This window comes from Moschus berezovskii, chromosome 21, assembly GCF_049115385.1.
Source record: "Moschus berezovskii isolate FMDL1 chromosome 21, NW_MosBer_1.0, whole genome shotgun sequence".
In the NCBI taxonomy this organism is placed as follows: Eukaryota; Metazoa; Chordata; class Mammalia; order Artiodactyla; family Moschidae; genus Moschus; species Moschus berezovskii.
Genome location: NC_142480.1, coordinates 49,417,662 through 49,441,244, shown reverse-complemented (window position 1 = coordinate 49,441,244; position 23,583 = coordinate 49,417,662). Strand labels below are relative to the sequence as shown.

At 45.1% G+C, this 23,583-nt stretch overlaps 1 protein-coding gene across 4 annotated transcripts in view; it reads left to right on the top strand.

The window, feature by feature from the left end:
- Nucleotides 1-8,596: 8,596 nt before the first annotated feature.
- Nucleotides 8,597-23,583, top strand: part of ABHD2 (abhydrolase domain containing 2, acylglycerol lipase) — a 119,748-nt gene continuing 104,761 nt past the window's right edge. For 3 of the 4 annotated variants that reach the window (XM_055417797.2, XM_088829633.1, XM_088829632.1), the window contains exon 1: nt 8,597-8,729. The gene's annotated coding sequence lies outside the window, so the exon portion shown is untranslated. Of the gene's footprint in view, nt 8,730-8,899; nt 8,934-23,583 lie in introns of those variants that run through there. The other variant, XM_088829631.1, reaches the window with a different exon arrangement.

Below are 23,583 nucleotides of genomic sequence, written 5' to 3'. Positions count from 1 at the left end.
TGCAGATGCCTGGAGTTTAGGATGCCTGGGGTGTGACTTGTGCTGAACTAGGATAACCAAATCCTCAAGCAGAGAAGATGAAGCCATCAACTTCGATGAAATAGTAACCAGCCTCTGTCACTGGCCCATTCTATCTTTTCACCTTCTCTCCTATTGATTTTCCACTTGGACTCTGCTCTGGACAAGTCAAATTGTATTCTTCCACTTAGAGGCCTCTGTCCCCGTGTCCTCCCCGCTCCCGGAATGCCATGCCACTCTCACCCTGATTTGAGCCCATAGGCCTTTAAGCACCAGTTCATATCTCTAAGAATCAAAAGAAGAAATTGTTTCCTCTGTGGAATAATGGCTCATGATATCCATTACACTTTATCACTTACTGCTCAGTCCTTTTTAGTGAGCTCTCCAAGTAGCTCCCCTTTGGCCTACACAGGACTTGGCTTTCTGGTTCTGTCTCTGTAATAGTAAATGTCTTGCTCGGTAAAAATATTTATATTTGCTCTGTTATTAAATTCAATATATGGTGAAACAATATAGAGATCTCTGGCAGGATGTAAACAGCTTAAAAATAGCTCAAGAACATGAAATTATGCATGAAAGGCTTGTAAAGCACTTGCTTAATGCACAAGTTTTACTGACTCCTTTGGAGTTAGCAGCATGAACAACTCAATTTTTATTACTGTAATTAAGGATGACGTCAAGAAAAGGAATGCACAGTGACTAAGAAGTCATCTTTAGCCAATCACCTGTCTGACACTCTGATTATGTATCTGATTATAACGCTGAAACAGCTTTTCACCTATGTGTGTGTGTGTGTGTTACATAAGCATTTATAGTCCTGGGTCCTATGTATGTAAGTACAAGTGTCACCACACTATCATTCAAACTGAGACCATTTGAGAGTGAACGGGGGGGACACGGTTGCAGTGAAAAGGAAAAAAAGAGGAATGAGTTTTTTTTTTCTTTTCTTTCCCTTTTCTGAGAACAAAGAAGATAAAGAGAACAGTGAGCAGGCTTGATCATTCCTAGTTTTCACTTTAACTATTCCTAATCTGTGGTTTGTAACTAAGTTTGCTTTTCTCAAAACTAACCTGACACTATGTAATTTACATCCTGCATCTAATTCAGCATGACCTACATTCTGCATCTGTTATCCTTTAACTCTGTGCTAATTGCATCCTGTACCTGATGCTCACCTTTACCTGGGACCACCTCTTGTAGTTTTTTTTATCTTTTTGCATTTTTAGCCAGAAAGCCACAGTACAAAAATCCAGAGACAAACAGACCCAATTATCAGGCTACACTGGACTGCCAGACTCAATTACTGGACTACCTGACGCCAGATAGGAGTTTTGAAACAAAACAAGAAAAAAAAGAATGTAAAACCTTCATTACTTTGAGCCTTATCATTTATCTAAAGACCAGAGACCCAGACTATGGAAAGTCCCTCGGTTCCCCTGAGGCAGGGAGCACAGTTCTTGAGACCCCAGCCTGCTGTGTACTCCTCTCCACTGGCTGAGAATTAAGGCCACCTTTCTTTTTCCTCCAAACTCTTGTCTCTGTAAGTTTTTAATTTGGCTTCAGTGGGCAGAGAAAGCCAAGATTTGGGGAATAACAACACTGTTAAAATTCTACTGGGGCAGCAGGCATAAAACCAAGACTGTCCTGGACATAAAACCACCCTGTGATTTGACCACAGACAACTTCACAAGTAAGTTTAAGGAAGCAACCCAAATCACAGACAGAGTTCTTGTTCAACCAGCCAGCAGGAAGCTTTACAGAAGAGGCTAAACCGTTGAATTTCACCATAGTTTGTCTTCATGGAACTATTGCGTGTGGGAACTTAAATCTTCTAAACAAACTTCATCTGTCTTATCAATCAGAAGCTAGCCAGGAGGCCTGGCCCTGGGGCATTCTGAACACACTGCCCAGACTTTACACACAGGCGGCACTGGGTATGACAATAAAGTGACAGTATTGGAGTCCTTAGAGCCTGAGCTATCTCAGACCTTGAGGGGAATCTCATGAACACCCAGGTTGCAGCCACAAGCTTTCACCTTTCCCTCAGAGGGATTATGTTGATGAGGTCTAGTCTCAAAAATCTTTTGGTGGGGATGTAAACTGGTGCAACCACTATGGAAAGCAGTATGGAAGTTCCTCAAATAACTGAAGATAGAACTACAATATGATCCAGCAAGGGCTTCCCTGGTGGCTCAGCAGTAAAGAATCCGCCTGGCAATGCAGGAGACACGGGTTCCATCCCTGGGTCAGGAAGATCCCCTCGAGAAGGAAATGGCAACCCACTACAGTATTCTTGCCTGGAGAACGCCATGGACAGAGGAACCTGGTGGGCTACAGTCCATGGGATCACAACAGTTGGACACAACTGAGCGACTAAACAGCAGTAACAACAACGATCCGGCAATCACACTCCTGGGCATATATCCAAAGTGAAAGAAAGTGAAGTCATTCAGTCATGTCTGACTCTTTGCGACCCCATGGACTATAGCCTACCAGGCTTCTCCATCCATGGAATTTTCCAGGCAAGAGTACTGGAGTGGGTTGACATATCCTTCTCCAGGGGATCTTCCTGACCCAGGGATTGAACCCAGGTCTCCTGCATTGCAGGCAGACACTTTACCATCTAAGTCACCAGGGCATATATCCAAACGAAACTATAATTTGAAAAGGTAGATGCACCTCTATGTTCGTAGAAGCCCAATAGCCAAGACACAGTTCACAACAGCCAAGACATGGAGACAACCTAAATATCCATCAACAGAGAAATGGATAAAGAAGATGTGGCACATATATACGGAATATCACTCAGCCATAAAAAGAATGAAATAATACCAGCAACATGGAAGGACCTGGAGATTATCACATCAAGTGAAGTAGGTCAGAACAAGAAAGACAGATACATATCACTTATATGTGGAATCTAAAATATGCCACAAATGAGCTTATTTACAAAACAGAAACAGACTCACAGACACAGAGAACAGACTTGTGGTTGCTAAGGGGGAGGAGGGTAGGAGAAGGTTGGATTAGGAGTTTGGGATTAGCAGATATAAACTATTATATATAGAATGAATAAACAATAAGGTCCTATTGTGTAGCGTGGGGAACTATTTTAGATATCCTGTGATAGGGCTTCCCTGGAGGTCCAGTGGATAAGAATCTGTCTTGCAATGCAAGGGACACCGGTTCAATCCCTGGTCTTGGAAGATCCCATATGTCATGGAGCAGCTAAGCCCATGCAACACAGCTACTCAGCCAGCATTCTAGAGCCCTCAAGCCACAACTCCTGAGCCCACGAGCTGCAACTACTGAAGCCTGTGTGCCTAGAGCCTGTGCTCTGAAACTAGAGGAGCCACTGCAATGAGAAGCCTGCACACCTCAACAAAGGGTAGTTCCTGCTTGCTGTAACCAGAGAAAGACTTCATGCAGCAACAAAGACCCACCACGGCCAAAATAAGGAAATAAATAAATCTTTAAAAAAATATCCTGTGATAAACCATAATGGAAAGAAAGATGAAAACCCCCCTTAACTCAGTCCTCTGAACCTTCTCTGGTAAGGGTAGTCTGAAGGAAAAACTTCTCTTACCATATGGCAGGTGGCAGATATAACTAGCAAAAAAAAAAAAAAAATCCTGCATGTGTTAGGGTGATGGGTAAATGAGAATTTTCTGTACTTTCTGTCCAATTTTGCTATAAATCCAAAACTATTTTTTATTTTTATTTATTTGGCTGCACCAGGTCTTAGTTGCAGCTTGTGAGATCTTGTTCCCTGACGAGGGATTGAACTTGGCTCCCCTGCATTGGGAGCTCAGAGTCTTAGCCACTGCACCATGAGAGAAGTCCCCAAAACTATTTTTTAAAATAAAGTCTATTCAGGACTTCCCTTGTGGTCCAGTGGCTAAGATTTGACCTTCCTACTCAGGGAGTGTGGGTTCAGTTCCTGATCAGCGAGCTGGGATCCTACATGCTTGACGGCCAAAAAAACCAACAAACATAAAACAGAAGCAATATTGTAGCAAGTTCAGTAAACACTTAAAGAAAGATAAAATCTCAGTTCAGTTCAGTTCAGTCCCTTAGTCGTGTCCGACTATTTGTGACCCCATGAAACACAGCATGCCAGGCCTCCCTGTCCATCACCAACTCCCGGAGTCTACCCAAACCAATGTCCATTGAGTCGGTGATTCCATCCAACCATCTCATCTTCTGTCGTCCGCTTCTCCTCCTGCCCTCAATCTTCCCCAGCATTAGGGTCTTTTCAAATGAGTTAGCTCTTTGCATCAGGTAGCCAAAGTATTAGAGTTTCAGCTTTAGCATCAGTCCTTCCAGTGAAAACCCAGGACTGATCTCCTTTAGGATGGACTGGTTGGATCTCCTTGCAGTCCAAGGGACTCTCAAGAGTCTTCTCCAACACCACAGCTCAAAAGCATCAATTCTTTGGTGCTCAGCTTTCTTTATAGTCCAACTCTCACATCCATACGTGACTACTGGAAAAACCATAGCCTTGACTTAGATGGACCTTTGTTGGCAAAGTAATGTCTTTGCTTTTTAATATGCTGTCTAGGTTGGTCATAACTTTCCTTCCAAGGAGTAAGCATCTTTTAATTTCATGGCTGCAATCACCATCTGCAGTAATTTTGGAGCCCCCAAAAATAAAGTCAGCCACTGTTTCCACTATTTCCCCATCACTTCATGGATCCTGAATTCTGTGACCACTACTTTTGAGGGACAGAACTTGAAAAATGAGTTAGCACTTAGCGAAATGTTCTTAAGTGAGTTCCTATAATAACTATGGCAGGAACTTCCCTAGTAGTCCAGTGGTTAAGACTCTGGGCTAATAAATAAATAAGGCACACATTTGTTAAGAGCTAAATATGTGGCAGGCACTGTTTGATGCATTTTACATTTATTAACTCGTTTGCTCCTCACAGCACCCCATGAAGGAAGCACAAATACCATCATCTGGATTTTATGGGGAAAAAAAGTGGACACACAGAGGTGCAGCACTTGCCCAAGGTCACAGACCTGGGAAAGGAGGAGCCAGGATTCAAGTCCCAGGGGAAGAGATGCCAAATCCCACTGCTCTCAATCATTCACTAAGGATACAGGATAATGGAAACGACAGTGAGTGAATCACTGACTGCCGTAAGAGAATGAAGAGAGCTCAGTGCCTGCTCTGACCTCTGCGGCCTTACGTCTCTCTGAAGACCTCAGCCACTTGGTCACAAATCCTGCTGAGAGGCCCCAGGTGAGTTTAGAGTCACTTCTCCTTCAGTAAAGAGATGGAGCTTTAGTCATTCTGGAATGTGAGTGGGTGCACACCCTCTCCCTCATTCCCTTTATAACAAGGCACTCATGCTTTCAGACATGCATCTCACAGCCACGTGCTAACCAATGGTTATCGCAAACCAAACCATCCCAAATTCTCAATCCCAGCAGGCTACTAAACTTAAAGGCAAAACTGAGTCCATTCTCTTCCCCTAAATGGCCTCCCACAGAAAAGCTTTATAGAGGAAAATCATTTGATTCAACAGAATACGGCAAGAGCCAAAGCTGAGGAGAGGAAACAGAAACCAGAGACCAATAAGAAAACAGTCCTATGTGTTGCAAACGGTAACGGATCGTTACTTAAACCAGTTAGAGCTGCAAAGGAAAAGATGGTCATGTCCTTTCCCTTGTTCTCCTCTGCCTGGGCTCATTCTGCACCTCCCTTGGAGCTTTGGTGACACAATTGTGCTTTAGAATTCCTGAACTGGATGGACATCCTTTTCTGGAACTCTTGGCTGAAGCTTTGTTCCTGACCTGTGTGGAAAAATACATTTGCACCACGATAAGTCTATCTGCAATCTACTCCCAACAGCTGCTATCTGTGGCTCTGAATCAAGCTGGAAAAGTCTTCCCAGATCTTGGGAGCCACTTCATGCCTTTCAGAGCCTAACGAGACATCTCAGTCTCCTTCAGCAAACGCCAGCAAGAGCAAACCTGTTCCCCCAGCACACGTGCAGACATATGTATGGCCACCAAGCAGTACTATTTAAAGACACAACAACTGGAACACTGTGGAACAGAACCAAGTGCACACACACACGTGCACATACACATGAACACACACACATACCCAACTGGCCACAGATCTAAAGCTCTTTTCCTGCAAGCACAAACTTTTTAAAAAATTTATTTTTAATTGGAGGATAATTGCTTTACAATATTGTGTTGGTTTCTGCCATACATCAACATGGGTCAGCCATAGGCATACATATGTCCCCTCCCTCTTGAACTTCCCTCCCACCTCCCACCCCATCCCACCTCTATAGGTTGTCACAGAGCACTGGCTTGATCTCCCTGTGTCATTCAGCAAATTCCCACTGGCTATCTATCTTGCGTACGATAGTGTATATGCTTCCATGCTGCTCTCTCCATTCATCCCACCCTCTCCTCGACTCCCCACAAGTCTGTTCTCTGTCCTCTATATCTGCATCTCTACTGTTAACCTGCAAATAAGCTCATCAGTACCATCTTTCTAGATTCCATATATATGTGTCAATACATGATATTTGTTTTTCGCTTTTGGACTTACTTCACTCTGCATAATAGGCTCTAGCCTATTATAGCCTCTAGTGAGATTCATCCACCTCATTAGAATTGACTCTAATGTGCCCCTTTTTATGGCTGAGTAATAGTCCATTGTAAATATGTACCATAGCTTCTTTATCCATTCATCTGTTGATGGACATCTAAGTTGCTGGAGGCACAAACAATTAACATAAAGAGTCAGAACTATGGGGGGGTCCCTTACTATAATCCTTTGAGTTTTTCTTTCCCAAAATGAAAAGAGTATAGAGGAATAAATAAATGTTAAGGTTAACCATTTTTTTAGGTATCGTTACAACAGAATGAAAAATAGAGCATCAGTGAAGGATCGTTTCCCTTCCTTCAACCTGTGTGTGAGTTCTCTCAAAGGCAGACCCAAAGATCTGGGGCTAACGTCACGCTTGAAGGTTTATTTCTGTTCACATTTTAGGACTTCCACACCTTCAGAATAGGCAAGGGGCTTCAGGAGTTCCTGACAGATTTTATGCAGCGGTTTTTGGTTCTGTGCTGATTAGCCTTCAAAAGGATGAAACGTGAGCCATTGCATGCTTGGATGGGTGAATAGGAAAAAGGAAGCTCCGTTTTTCCTTGTCACAATCCTGAAATGTGTCAGAAAAAATTTAACATTGATACAGATACCACTTCCCACCTCTGGCTAAATCACCATTCCCAAGTTGTCCTGTGCTCTCTCTCTTCCAGCCCTATGGTGCCTTGGTAGGGTGGCCCTGTCTGCCCTAGAGCAGTTGCCTTTCAAGTCAGTCAAGTGTTCTATTCTTGGTAAAAGCACATGCCAATGCAAAAGCAGTTTCAGACTCACAGAATGTTAGAACTGGTCCTAATTCCATAGACCGATGTGTCAGTGAGTGGGGAACTAGTCTTGCCTGAATGCCTGCCTGCTCAGTGCCAGGCACTGTTAGTGTTTTGTTGTTGAAGTTTAGTAACTAACTCAAGTCTGAATCTTCGGCAACCCCTGGTCAGTAGCCCTCCAGGTTCCTTTGTCCATGGATTTCCCAGGCAGGAATACTGGAGTGGGTTGCCATTTCCTTCTCCAGGGGATCTTCCTGACTCAGGGATCGAATCTGCACCTCCTGTGTTGGCAGGCAAATTCTTTACCACTGAGCCACCAGGGAAGCCCAGGGGGTTGGGGGGTGGAGTGTTATTAAATCTTCTCATCAACGCTCATCTCAGTTGCCAAAGTAAAAAATCTGGACCTAAGCAGAAAGGTTAAATTATTTGCTCAAGACCATGTAACCTGTACATGCCAACAGAGTTCTAGTTACGATGCCAAAGGCCACATTGTTCCAGGCTGCCTTCAACTGGTTGAGGGTCGTCTTAAGGACAGAAAGAACAGTGGGACAAAAACTGAGATCCACACTGCCCCGCACGTCCCCATCACACTTCCCTAGATAGAAGAGGCCAGAGACGGCTGCCTCCTTATCCTTTCCTCCCCTTGCGGCTTGGTGACTCACTAACCTGCCTCCTTTCTCGTGGGACACGACCCCAAATTTCGCCCTGGTGTCCTGGACTACAGGTGAGTCCATTGGTCGGCCTGAAGCCTTCAGACCCAGAAGCTGAACTACCTGCGTGTCTTCCTCCTCCCAAACCCAGACACTTGACTCTACCCTGCCCGGCAAGCCAGCTTGTGGTCACAATTGCCTCCCGGTTCGCACCCCTCCTCCACATCAGCATCAAACAAGACCCGTCTTTTAGGCCTCCTCTCTTTTCCCTGCCCCCTCCGCGCTGGCTTTATCCTATAGTTCCTTGGCCCATGGGCTAAAGACGTCAAAAATAACCAATTGTCTTGGAGATCTTCGCTAAGGGCTCCGCCTCCGCTCTGAGGAGCAGGTCCGCTGCCCAATGGGCTGCCCTCCGAGTGCAATGAGAGCGCGGGGCTAGCAGAGCAGCCTCTGGGCTGCCCAATGAACAGGCGGGTTTCCGCGGTTAGGGGCGTGGCAGAAACTGTCGTCAGGGGCGTGGCGGCAGTTGCTTGGGCGGAGCCGTTAGCGGCGGGAGCTGCACTGGCCAGGGGTTCCGGCTGCATTTCCATGACCGCCGGCGGCAGCCGCGGAGCTCCGGGAGCGCGACCGGGGGCGAGCTGGGCCGCTGTAGTCGACCAAGCGCAGGTAAAGCCACGGCCGAGCGAGCTCCGCTGAGCCGCGATCGAGCCCGCGATCAGTCGGGTCAAACCTCTGAGCCTCGAGATCCCTTGTCCTGGCTCGGCCCATCGCGCAGCTGCCTGAGAGTCCCGGATCCTCAGGGGGCCTGTCACCTGGCGCTGCGGGGGTTCCCAGGACCGGCGGGGAGGGAGGCAGCCTGGATCTCATAGGGTGAGATACCCCTTCCTGAAAGGCCTTTGTCCCTTGCAGCTTCGGATACCGAGGTTGGGGACATCCCCGACTGCGGCCTCCCTACCGGCCGTTGGTCCATCAGTGCGCACTTGGGGGTGAGGGGTCTGGCGAGGGGTCTGCCAGGCTTGGTTATGGAGATCTGGGATCCGCATCTGTAAGGAGAGGGCCGAGGAATCTGATTACAGCCCCGAATATCCGAAGGGTCTCTGCGTTTTGGGGCTCCAGGGGCACACTCAGGACTGATGGGTTCAAGTTGTAAGAAGGCAGCTTTTGACCCACTTGGAGGCGCACTTACTGAGCTCGGCTCCTTGCCAGGCACTGTTCTAGGCGCTTCGTGGTCTTTCCCCACAGTGAGAGCTGTCCAGCAGCACAGGCCCTGCTAGGCGGGGCAACTGGCATCTCGACCTTGGAAGTGACCAGGCAGAGGCCAAGTGACAGCCACCTGCCAGGGATGCTTAGACAGGACTCACAAGAGAGGACTGTGCCACCGACCTGTAAAGGCCCTTCTTCATGCACAGATGCACTCTGACTTTGAAGGCCTACCTCCAGAAGAATAATGCTGGGGGCTCACTAGTTTGAAAGAGGGTGTTGAATTCATTCCTCATGAACTGGTGGTCTCACTCTCAAGAGTGGATGTTAGCTAAGAGAACAGACCATAGCCAGAAGATAAGGTTTATTTAGACATCATGAAACTCCTTCCTTTGAACTCTCTTAATCTTCCCAATTCCTCTCTGGTCGCTTCACCCTCAGTGTGTCAGTTTCACCTGCATTCCAGTAACCGGATCCAAAGGCAGGTTCCAAGATCGGACTCCGGAGAGATGCCTGGAGGTGGGAGGGACTGTAGATTTAGTAGAGTTAATGTGATCTGGCCCAGAGCTTTTCGAGGGCCATTTCATTGCAACCACACAAAGCAGAGTCCTGAAGAGAAACCATACAGCCTCCCTTTCACTACCCTCTTTCACTTGCCTGAATGGAGAGGACATAATAATCTTCTGAAGGTCAGGAGACAGAGGAGGAACCTTAATAGCAAGTGTGCTGCCTGTTTTAGGGTGAATTCACTTTGAATAACCCAGTCAGAAAGCAGACCGGTCCGTACACTGCTGATTGTCAGCACGGACTTGTGGAATTTTAGAGCTGAAGACACCTTAGGTAGAGCTCATCTAATCAGCCTTCCCAATGCACAGGTGAGGGAATGAAAGCCTGGGGAGGTCACAGGACTGACTGGTCATCACAGAACCATGACTAAAGGTTGATCTGTTGACCCAGGGTCTAGCAAGTGCATGACTTGTATTTCACTCCTAGCTACTTTTCTTACTCTTCTGAGTTGAAATTCTAGGGGTGGGGTGCAGAGACGTTAAGGGCACAGATTTTGAGGCCAGGGTGCCTGGATTTGAACCCTGGCCTTGCTTTTTACTGGCTATCACCTTGGGCAAGTCACTTAACCTCTCTGTGCCTGTTTATTGTTCACTCGACTCTTTGTGACCCCATGAACCGTAGCATGTCAGGCTCCTCTGTCCACGGAATTTTCCAGGCAAGAATACTGGAGTGGGTTGTTGCCATTTCCTTCTCCAGGGGATTTTCTCAACTTAGGGATCGAACCCACATCTCCTGCATTGGCAGGTGATCCACAGGGAAGCCCGTGCCTCTGTTTGTTTACCTCTGAAACAAGAAAAATAATGGTACTTAGATTAGAGGTTGTTTTGAGGTTTTGATATCAGAAGCAGTTAGAGCAGTGTCTGGCACACAATAAGCATTGTGGATTTGCTAAATATGGTTTTCTGTTGCCTTTTTAATCCTTATTTTCTTCGTACTTACCCCCCAGTATTTTCTATCAGGAACTGATTTTTTTCCCCTGCCTCCACTCCCCCAGTTCATTAAACATGTTCCAGATTTCACTGTAGCACAGATGTCTGTGGGGTTTTCCAAGTCACATCGCATTTTATTTCTTATTTGTTGCTTATTTTTCTTTTACTGAATCAAGTAATTCGTTGTCTCTGTTAGTCCTCTCCTTGTAATTATACTCTTTTTTAGACTCCAAATCTCGTTCTCTTTAAAAGAGGGAGAAAAACCCCGCAAAGTGATAAACAAAGTCCCTGATGATATCAGTCTCCACGGCATTCTTCCAAATCTCTCTCCCCTCTGCTCGGCCCTTCCTCCCAGTTGTCAGTGCAATGCAGCGTGATTATAAATGGGTGAACATTTTTAGATTAAGATTTCATGAGCCACTGTATTAAGTGCTTTTCGGAAGTTCAGGGATCGTGTGTCAAATGCATTTAAGTAAGTTACTTAGTCATGGGAGCAGGGAGAGCACCAGCAGCGCCTGCCTTCCCAGGCAGAGGCACAAGTGTATGACTGATTCTTGCTGGTAATCTAGCTCTTTCACTAATTTCACTGCGTTTTCCCTGGTCTTTTCTTGAGCTTGAAATAAACCAGATGGCACGTGCAGTGGAATGGTTCTTTTCCTCTTGTTTTAGTTGGGGAAATTCCCTTTCTTTCTCTTCTGCTTTCACCTTCACTTCCTTTATCACCTTCATGGGTCTGATAAATATCTACTCTCAATCTGCCAGCCAGTTCCCTTTTCATCGGAAGATAACCTGTCATCTTTCTTTCTTTCAGGAATCTGGTCACTTTTGGTTTTTCCCTTCTCTGTTTTTAAATGATTTCTAGAATAAACCAAAGATGATCACTGTTCATGGATTGGCACCTTCCTTACAGTTGATTCTGAGTTTGGGTTTTTGTTTAGGACATTCTAGACCTCAGCCATTTTAGAATAATTGTAGTTTCTTTGTGTATTAATATAGGCCCTTTTCTCTCTTGCTTTCTTTTCTCGTAACATCTGGGTGAAAGGGCTTCTCATTTGCTGTTGTTTCTTGTGTGTGTGTGTGTGTGTCTGAGTTTCTGGGTCATGTCCAACTCTGTGACCCCATGGGCTGAAGCCCGCCAGTCTTCTCTGCCCATGGATTCTCCAGGCAAGAATACTGGAGAGGGTTGCCATTCCCTTCTTCTATTTCCACTTCTTTCCTGGGAATCTCTGGCAGGGACCATGGAGAGTATAGTGGTTCCCCACCACCCTTGTCCCAAGCTTCTGTCCACACCTCAGAATAATTTCTTTGGTCCTAGGGAATACCGTGGTGAAGTCTGTCTTATTCTTTGCTGAAACCTGGCTCTTTGAGAAGCTCTAGGAGAGAGAGCCTTCTAATACAATGGAATTCGTGTGGCAGAATTTCTGCTACAACCTTCTGCTTACAACAGTCTGATCTTTTTTTTTTTTTATTGCAGTGTGGGTTTTGAGTACTTTTTGACCAATTTAGGAGTATAGATGATTGGGGCAAGGGGTGTTTTAGCCTTCCTGTATCATCTTGGGCTATACTGTCCCTAGGAACAGAGCACAGGGAGTTCAGGCCACCTCTTCATGCGCTCTGGCATGAGGATTTCATAGCGACTCTGCATGTTCTAACCTTTTTGGCTGGTGCTTGATTTTTTTTAACCCACAAGCTGCTATTTCTGTACTGATACCCTGCAGGTGCTGACATCTCCCTTCGGGATCATTTTCCTATCTGCACGTTTGTTTTTGTGGTCTTGGTTCCAAGGCATCATGTTTTTGGATTATACATTTTCTATTTATAAAAGGACTGGTGTGGACAGGCCACTAGACTTATTGTCATCCATGAAGCTGGCACACTGGACCCAGCTGGGTGCAGGGCATGTGACCCAAGGACCTGTTTTCTGATCTTTTGCGGTAGTTAAGTAACAGCCAGGTAAAGAGCTTATTAGAAAACTAGAACTGATGGTTTGCCTGGTTTCTGACTTTTTTTTGTTTTCTTTTAAGCGGAGGTTCATTAAGTTCAACAAACTGAGCATCTGGTGTGTGCTGGGAAGACAGCTGTCCAGATTAACAAGGGTGTTTGGTTTTGCTGCAGAAAGACTATTCTGGGTTCTTTATTATTATTATTTTAAATTTTTCAGTGTTTTCAATGCAAAAAAAAAATTTTAGTAGGTAATGCATCTACGTGATGAAAGAAAACATTCGAAAGGCACAAAAGTGAGGTAGGAACTACATCTCTGTCCATCCCTGATGGCCGCCACCTTGTTTTATTCCTTAGAGGCACCACTGTTACTGATTTTTTCATCCTGCAGAGGTGTTCCGGGCACAGCCAAGATATTTTATAACATCTATTAGCAAATCCATTATGATTATCTTTCCCTTTTACACAAATGGTAGCAGATGATACGTGCTATTTGGAACCCTGCCTTTTTCCACTCAGTGTTTCTCTGCAGTACGGGAAGAGCTTCAGTATCCTTTTTCACAAAGGTGGTCTATTTTCAATATTCGATTCTGTTTCCATGGCGGCTAAGAACCAGTCTTATTTAAGCAACAGCTTCACATGGAGATCCTAAGACATTTCTGTGGATGTTTGAGGGCAAATATTTTTCTCCTGTATGTCCTATGGCTCTGAGCCTTAGAGGAGGCTAGGTGAGGGGGAGGGCCTCTTCTGAAGGTCCTCCTATGAAGGGAGAGTGGGGACACTGAAAAATGAGCACTGGACCTTAGGCCCTTGGCCTGCCCTCTGAGTAGAATGTGCTGGAATCACCTGGGAAAGCTTGCTGTGCTTTCTCTGGTCTCCAGGGAAAGCTCTGCGCCTTCCTGATTGGCCTTTCGGCATCTCTACCATGTCTAATCGGTCTCCCACACCCCAGCCCCGGCTCTGTGTCCGCCTTAAGCATCAGAAGGGGAACCCTCCCTTCTTGACACAACTTCCTGTTTGGTCGGCTTTGTTAAGCCCCACCCGTTCCTTTCTCTCACCCTAGGAAAAACCAGCTCTCACACCTATGCCTCTGTGAAGCATCCTTCCCAAACAATATTTGGGAATATAATTTTTTTCTCTCCTCAGAAGTCTTTCCCATTGTCCATATCACTTTGTCATCTCCAAGGCCTCTGAGACTCACATGGCTTTGCTAGACTCTTGATGACTCTTGATGATTACTCTAAAGAGAGTTTAGGGGGTCTTTGTGTTTGAATTCTCTCTGGCTGCAATTATAGTTTTATAATCACACTGATTTAAACATGGCCTTATGGTCCTCAGTGGCTTCCATCTTGTCTGATGCTTTATTTTTCACTTTTCTTTAAAATGTGCCTTAATCTTCATCTTGTTTTTATTTCCCTCCGAATCTAATTTAGAGTCACCTTGACCTTGCTTTGAATCTTCATAATGTCAGTCAGCCAGTCTAATGGAGAATCGTTGCGTTCTTTTGATCTTTGCTCCTCACTCAGCGTCCACGTTATCAATCAGTTATGCCATAGCTGCTGTGTGATGTAATATGAGAGGAGTGATGTTATCAGTCAGCTTCTAGAGGTAGAATAGTTAGAAGCTTTGAAATACCACCGCATTTCTGCATAGTCATGCTCGGCATGTTTTTGTGTACCGTTTACTTAGTCATGTCAGTGACAACAGTTAAAAAAAATCAGGAAGTCCAACACAGGATTGCCAAATTTTGTTTTTCAAATAGGGAAATAAAAAAGCTCCGTACTCTGCCATCATCACCATCATTTAAGAAAAGACCTTTTAAACCCCAAAATGGGGGAGAGTCCACCTCCCACAATAAAGAGCAGCCTTCTAAACAGAACATATTTCAGTTGATTAAAAAGGTGGAAGGCTTCCCTGGTGGCCTAGTGGATAAGAATCCGCCTGCCAGTGCAGGAGTGTGTGTTAGTCACTCAGTTGTGTTCGACTTTTTGCGACCCCATGGACTGTAGTCCACCAGGCTCCTCTGTCCATGGGATTCTCCTGGCGAGAAAACTGGAGTGGGTTGCCATTTCTTCCTCTAGGGGATCTTCCTGACCCAGGGATAGAACTTGGGTCTCCTGCACTGCAGGCAGATTCTTTACCGTCTGAGCCACCAGGAAAGCCAGTACAGGGGACACGGGTTCAAATGCTGGTTCCGGAAGATCCCAGATGTCGTGGGGCAGCTAAGCCCATGAGCCACCGTGAGAGAAGCCACCACAGTGAGAAGCCCAAGCACCCCTAGAGAGTAGCCTGCACACAGCGACAAAGACCCAGTGCAGCCAAAAGTTTAAATACATAAATAATTTTTTGAAACAGTTTTGCTAATGGAAATTGAATCATGGCATTTGAGAGGGTCTGAAGTAGAGGATTCTATTCAAGGAAGGTTCCACTTTTTCAGTTTCCTTAAACAGTGCCAGCTTTTCTTCTGCTGGGAAACAAGGACATTCACTTAAGCTAACCTAGCTGTGGCATCATTTGGTGCAGTTTTGTGCCAAGTTTCTTTTAGGGGATACAGACCACACAATGTCAATATGCGATGGTGCCGTCAGAGTGATGCGAGCTGACTCATGGGAGTCAGGGTACGTTCATGTCTTACATGTGTTCTCTGGTAGTTCACTGGTTAGGGCTCTGCACTCCCACTGCCAAGGGCCTGGGTTCAATCCCTGGTTGGAGAACTGTGGCAAAAAAAAAACAACAAACCAAACCACAGTAATAAAGTGCCATGTTGTAGTTCTTAAGGATGAAGCATGTGGGAAGCCAGGGTGGGACCTCCACAGCTTGGAATGAGGCCCTTTGATGTGATGTGCTTATACGTCAGTCTTTTGAAGTGTATGTTTACACGTATTAAATTCTTGATGTAATATGTCAGGGGGTGGCTCATATTGTTTCTGAGATGCAATGTGACTTTTCATTTGAGTCCCCATGGCACCCTCTGCTCTCCTCCAGCAGTCAGTACCACGACATTCCTTCTGGGTTACAGATATTTCCCAATCCAAGACCAAGGGTATGTCCTTGAGTTTCTTTGAGTTCTTCTTAAATTAAGAACACTCAGACTTTTGGAGTTCATGTTAATGATAATTGGCAGTATTTTAAAGGTATGCCTGGATCACTGGGATGACCATATTATATTAGGGTCCAGCCAGGCCACCTCAGTGCCTCTTATTATTTTTTAAAATTTCTACTTTTATGTATTTATTTGGCTGCACCAGGTCTTAACTGGATTCTTAACCACTGGACCTGGAGAAGGAAATGGCAACCCACCCTAGTATTCTCGCCTGGAGAATCCCATGGGCAGAGGAGCCTGGCAGGCTACAGTCCACGGGGCCACGACTTAAGAGTCGGACACGACTTAGCAACTAAATAACCAAATAACCAAAATCAACCACTGGACTACCGGGGAGGTCCCTCAGTGCCATTTGTCTGTAAATTTCTGATGAATTAGAGCCAGGTTAACCTGCTATGACAAAAACACAGAGACAGACTTAGTGTGATCAGGTGAAGCCAAGTGTGCAAGTGAAGGCTGAAACAGGGGTTCCAGCAGAGGAAAGTGGTGTAGTCAAGTGTAGTCAATTTGAGTTATACTCTTTGGGTAATTTTATTTGTATTTATTTGTACATTCATTTTAGTCTCCATAATTGGAAAAGTGCTAAGGTAAATTTATGTCTGGTTTTATGTTTATATATTTTAAGAAATAGTATAGGAAATAATAATTGAATAAAAGTAATTCAGTGTAAAGACTTCCCTGGCGGTCCAGTGATTAAAACTCTGGGCTCCCAAGACATAGGGTGCGAGTTCCATCCTTGGTTGAGGAACTAAGTAAGATCCCACCTGCCACTCAGTGTGTCCAATAAATATATAAATTAGAGCTCCTTTCTTCTGGGGTCCCTGCATTTAAAAAAGAAAAAAAAAAAGCAATTTAATGTAAGAATCAAATAAAAGACAGGACTATTTTTTTTCCCATAGAGGGGCCCACCTGACCCCTGAGTTTGAAATACCTCAGTGGGAATCTAACTTCATGACAGAGGTTTCCAGTCATGTTTGTGTCATGCGTGACTCTTTTCCACATGTTTTTGTTGAACACTTTAGAAATACCCTTTGAGTCTGTTCCTTGCTTTGTTCACTTAATGAGGAGCCATGCATTTTAGCCAATCTCTGCATGTATTGTTTGGCATCCTGTTCACTTTCCTCCAGTATCCAGCTATGACATTACTGCTCTCAAAAAATTCAGGAAAGCATAGTATTCCCAGGATGACGAGATTGCACTGAAGTCTTTTTTTTTGACCACACCACAGAGCATGTGGGATCTTAGTTCCCCAACCAGGGATCAAAGCCTCACCCCTGCCTTCAAAGCTCAGAGTTTTAACCACTGGATCTTTGGGGGAGTCCCTTTTCTGGCGTCTTTCAATAAGCATTTGCTGAGCTCTCTCTTTGGTGGCCTCTACCATCCAGGCTCCTCTCTGGGGACTCACCCTCTGCCCCACTGTGGCCCCTTCTTTGGCCCAGAGGTGGATTTCCATGAATGTTTGCTGAGCTTCCAGCCCCTCCCAGCTATAGTTTCCTGTGTGGCCTGGACTGTAGACTTCAGCTTCTCAGATTCCGAATACCCCAGCTGCAGTTCCCATTTCTATTCCGATCATGTAAATAAAGTGCTCGCTCACTCTTGTCAATGACATTGAAAAATGTGCTCTTCTAAATAGTAAGATGATGGAAAATGCCAAGGAGATTATAGTCAAGCATACGTTTTTCCCAATTTAGAAAACTCAGTCCCTTTCACTTGGTCTGTCATTAATGTCACCCATCACTCTATTTATTGCCTCTACATAGAAAGCTGGATGTTACTCTGAAATTGCGAGAGAAATCTTGACTTTGCCACCAAAGAGCCTGTGAGGGGCATGCAGATTTCGAGAAGGCCCTCTTTGAATGGGAGAGGACGTGCAGAGCTGCTGTCATTGGAACCAAAGGGATCAGGATCCATCCAGCTCTGTGAAGGCTCTCCAAGACAGACAGGTGGCTTGTTTCTCTGTATTCCTAGAGCCCTTCCCAGGCCTGGCCCAGGGTGGGTCTCCAGGCCTCAGGCTCCTCCTCCCTGGCATTAGTGATAACTCACAGAACTGTCGTAAGTACCGAGTGAGGTAATGTCTGAGGACGCACTCTGTAAACAGTAAATTCCATATAGGTCTCCACTGTCGACACCGGTGCACTTTGTGACTTGTTTGAGGATTAACCAATGTAATGTATTAATATTTAGCTCACAAGCATTTGATTAACTGTAGAGCTACACAAATAGGAATTTTGTTTTCATCTGGTTCTGCTCCTTCCTTTTGAAGAGAGTGACTTGTTAGTTAGAATTAGCCAGAGAGCACTTACTGGATTTCAGAATGAGGGTCTTTGACCCCTAATCTGTGAATCGTAAACTTTATAAATTCTCGGGGGGAGCTGATAGACAAGCTACTGGTCAGGAATGGGTACGGGAATGTGTAGAATGTCTGTGATGGTTTAATTGGGGTTGCTGGTGATCACTCACAGGCAAGTTCAGGACCTGGACTAATCAGGCTTGAAGAGACCCACACTTTGGGCTCTGCCCTGGGACCCTTTAGTCCAGTTGGATAAATCTATTCCCTCTTTTTCCACATCTGGTGGATACACCATTGCCAAGTCATCGTGTTTGCATCTAACGTTTTTATGGTAACAGCAGGACATTCTATCATCCCCATTTTAATGGGTAAGGAAACTGAGGTGCAAAGAGGTTAAGAAACTTGCCCAAAGTCATACAACCAGTTAGTGGTAGGATTGTGATTCTGGACAGATCTGTCTGCCCCCCAAAGCCGGTCACCCTACTGTGAGCAGCCTCACTACCCCACCACCCCTGCACACCTATGGGCGCATCTCCATGAAGCAGAAATCTTTGTAACAAGACTTGTTCTGACCTATTTACATAAACCTGTTCTGAATGTCACAGATGTTTAAGGAAAGATTTTTCCATTTTTCTTAGATATTAAAAATGATCTTGGGGACTTCTCTGGTGGTCCAGCGGTTAAGACCATGCACTCCTAATGCAGGGGGAGTGGTCAGAGATCCCTGGTCAGAGAACTAAGATCCCACATGCCATAAGGAACAGGCTAAAAAAAAAGATCCCTATTTTTTAAAATTCCATTAACCTCTCAACCTAGGTTAACCTTAGGATTAACTGTATTCAGATTTAAATTTTCTAGCTCAAATAGGCTTATGTCAGTTGGCAAAAGACATAGACAGTTTTGTTGCATTGGATGTTTTGGAGTAAGAAACAGGAGCCATGAGTCTTCTAATGGTATTTCAGTATTTATCTGAATGCCAACAATTAATGGGTAGTTTTCTGGCATCTTTCCTTTCTTCTGCGACATAGAACAGCCTGTTTCTTTGTTTGTTTTGCTTTGAATTCTCTTTTTTTCTGTATTTATGAGCAGTTTCTGAAGTAGATTTATAATTCTCTGAACCTTTAGATAAACAGGGGGAAACATAAAGAGAAGCATGGCGTTGGACATTAGCTTGTCTGAGTGATAAAAAATGGAAAACTTTCACTTAAATGGATAATTATTTGCCTGAACTGAAGTGTGTTCTTGCAAATATCCAAAAGCTACTGACAGCCCACGTCACACTGAGCTTTTTTCTTTTGGCCCACTGAGCATGGCATGCGTGTATGTGTGCCCAGCAGAGCAGTGTCTGACTCTTTGCGACCCCATGGACTGCAGCCCACCAGGCTCCTCTGTCCATGGGATTTCCCAGGCAAGAACACTGGAGTAGGTTGCCAAGCCCTTCTCCAGGAGCTCTTCCCCACCCAGGGATGGAACCCAGGTCTCCTGCATTGCAGGCAGATTCTTTACCACTGAGCCACTAGGGAAGCCCCTGTGGTATGGAAGTTACTCATACTGGCCTATATCTCTCAACCTAATGTAATAATCTCATGGAAAAATTCTGGTCACAGATCAGAAAGGTGATGCATTAGCCCTTTTCCCCAGGCTCAATCCATTAATAAATATTTACAGAGTGCTGCCCCCTCCCCCGCTCCCATGCTCCACACTCTGAATTGAAACTTGTATAGAATTGTACACTGAGGATTGAATTAGCAGGGCATGGACCAGAATCCCCAGCAGAGATCACAGGGACATGAATCATCACTTTTATGTGGCAATGAGGCTTGTTGATTTTCTAGTCATGAAGAAGTATCTACAAAACACGAAGGGAGGAAACGGGATGTTTTTGAGGGCCTGGAGGGGATGGTCCTCAACTGAAGACTCCTGTATACTTCAGCAGATGTATACTGCGATGTCATGGCAACTTGGGGCGATGTTCACGAGATGAATGACAATGCTTGTCCAACATCCTACGGGTCGGGTTACACCCAGCCAAACAAGAGCTTCTCATATCTACCGAGGCACATCCGTCCCCCAGTGGGCCAGCCCACTGGGCTCCACCATGGTACCATCTTCCAAGCTGTTGTCTGGAATTCCCTCTGGAAGTAAAGCCCTGAAGCTTCTTCCGCAGTGACCCACTGCCACTGCTCCCAGACCCATTCCTCCTGCCCTGCCTGCCAATTTCCTGGTTGTCCAGCATCTTCAGGCCTTGGCTGCACTCGTGAGCCCAGCTTGAGGTCTGCACCCACCCCTCCTTTCCCTCTTTTCTGTGCCCTCCCTTCCCTAGATGGTTCTGAGTCCACCTCCTCCTCCTTCTTGCCTCCTTTGAGTTCCTCCAATATTCATAGTTGGAACTTTAGGATTTCATTCTTCATTATATATGGGTTTGCACTGTTTGCTCATTATTTCCTAGATGCCGTGTATTGTACTTCTTTCATAGTCCCCATAGGGCTTAGAATGAAGCTGATGCCTTTGGTACCTGTGGGGAGCAGAGTGGAACGTCAGAAGTGGGATGTAGTTTTGCAGATAGCTCCCCCAGTGATATGGACACACTTTGGGAAGTGGGGTGGGGTGTCTGTCCCCTGCTTTTACAAAGTGAAAAGTGAAATTGTTAGTCGCTCAGTCGTGTCCAACTCTTTGCAACCCCACGGACTGTAGCCTGCCAGTTTCCTCTATCCATGGGATTTCTCAGACAAGAATACGGGAGTGGGTTGCCATTCCATTCTCCAGGAGAATCTTCCCGATCCAGGGATTGAAGCCAGGTCTCCTGCGTTGCAGGCAGATTCTTTACCGTCTGAGCCACCCAGGAAGCCCCTACTTTTACAAACCACTGCTTTATCCTTGAGGGTGCATTCAGCTTACACAAGTAAATCAATTTGGGGGAAATGGGATCACTTTCCCAATAATGGAGAAACATTTCCCTCATTTCCAGTGAAATCTAACTTACCTTCCAGGAAACTAATGTTTGGCATCACATAGGCACAGGGAAAGCCCGGCAGAGGAAGACCGCCTGTAAACTGAACTCGTGGCTGAGTCTCTGCTCCCTCAGGCTCACCTGCCTTGGGTGGAGGTGGAGATGGACTCAGATCAAATGCCTGCCTGAAACAGGCAAAATTTAAACAAAAACAAAAAAAAAAACCGAAGGAGGAAGGCTGCTGGGCGACTAAGAATAACAATGGAGACTTGCCTTCAGGCTTTAAAGAAGGCAGAGAAGCTCCCTTGCTTAGTGGGAGGACTGGGAGGAAAGTGCAGAACAACAGTGGGATGTTTGTGTTGGATGGACGAGGCAACAGGAACTTTTGAGGATGTGAACCTCCTTCTGTTTCTGTTTAGATGAGACCCCCAAAATATATCAACCCAGAGAGCTGCCCTTTTCATGTCAGAGCCTCTGAATTTTTATTCTTCTAGATTTTCAGTGTCCTTGGTAGAAAGATCTGACGAAGTCAAGCTCAAGACTGCATAGCGACCAATTCCCCTGTTCTTCATATGTTGAGAACTCCCTAGCTCGCTCTTTCTTTAAACAATTTTATTTATTTCTTTTTGACTGTACTGGCCCTTCCCTGCATGGGCTTCTGTTTGTGGTGGCTTCCCTTGTTGCAGAGCACAGGCTCTAGGAGTATGGGCTCCAGTAGTTGTGGCGCACAGATTTAGTTGCTGCGCGGCATATGAAATCTTCCCAGACCAGGGATTGAACCTGTATCCCCTACACTGGCAGGCCGATTCTTATCCACTGTGCCACCACGAAAGTCCTCGAGTTGTTTCTTTACATTTTTATAGTCTTGAAATATATAATAAGGCAGATTTCCTATAAAAAGCTCTAAGCATTTTGCAAACTGTGTCTTGAGTGTCTCAGTATTTTATAATTACAAAGCATTTTCTTAACCAACATAATTTCAGCGACTTCTTTCCCTCCATAGTCTATAATGTAATCTCCCCTCCCCTACTTGATAGAAGAAAAAGTGAACTTTCATGAAATGTAAGTAGTTCACTCAAAATCACTTGGAACAACCTAAACTCAAACCCAAGACCTATGACTCTAAAATCTGTGTCATTTGAACTGAATTTTAAAAAAATGGACAGAGGTTCTGAATAGACGTTTTTTCAAAGAAGATATGCAGATGGCCAACAAACACATGAAAAGACGCTCAACATTGCTAATCATCAGATATATGCGAATCAGAATCCCAATGAGACATTACCTCACACCTGTCAAAGTGGCTGTTATCAAAAAGAGAACAAATAAATGTTGGTGAGGATGTGGAGAAGCGGGGAGCCTCGGGCACTGTTGGTGGGAATGTAAACTGGTGCAGCCACCGTGGAAAACAGTTGGGGTTTCCTCAAAAAATTATAAATAGACCTCCCGTATGGTCCAGCATTTCCATTTCTGGGTATTTATCAGACGAAAACAAAAACACTAATTAGAAAAGATATATGCACACCCATGTTCCTTGCAGCATTATTTACAATTGGATTTCCCTGCTGGCTCAGTGGTAAGGAATCCAGCTGCCAATGCAGGAGACTCAAGTTCAATCTCTGGGTCAAGAAGATCCTGTGGAGAAGGAAATGGCAACCCACTCCAGTATTCTTGCCTGGGAAATCCTGTGGACAGAGGAGCCTGGCAAGCTACAGTCCATGGGGTCACAAGAGTCAGACACGACTTAGTGACTAAACAACAAAAATATGGACGTAATCCAAGTGCCCAGCAATAGATGAATGGATTAAGAAGATATTGGAGAAGGCAATGGCAAGCCACTCCAGTACTCTTGCCTAGAAAATCCCATGGATGGAGGAGCCTGGTGGGCTGCAGTCCGTGGGGTCGCTAAGGGTCGGACACGACTAAGCGACTTCACTTTCACTTTTCACTTTCACACATTGGAGAAGGAAATGGCAACCCACTCCAGTGTTCTTGCCTGGAGAATCCCAGGGAAGGGGGAGCCTGGTGGGCTTCCGTCTGTGGGGTCACACAGAATCGGACAGGCTGAAGTGACTTAGCAGCAGTATATATGCACAGTAGAATATTACTCAGCCATAATAAAGAATGAAATCTTGCCATTTGCAACAACATGGATGGACCCAGAGGGTACTACACTAAATGAAATAAGTCAGACAAAAACAAACACTGTATGATTTCACTTATTGAAGAAACATAACAAAACAGAAACAGAGATAAAGAGAACAAACAGGTGGCTGCTAGAAGGGAGGTGGGTGGGGGGAAGAAAGAAGTAGGTGAGGGAGATTTAAGAGTACCAATTTCCAGTTACAAAATAAATGAATCACTTGTGTGAAATGTACAATGTGGGGAACGTAGTGAATGACTGTGTAATATCTTGTGTGGTGATATATTGTAACCAGATTTAAGGTGATCGTTTTTTAAAAGTATGGGCAGATTGGATCACTTGGCTGTGTAACAGGAAGTGACATAGTGTTACAGGTCAGTTTTACTTCAAGAACATA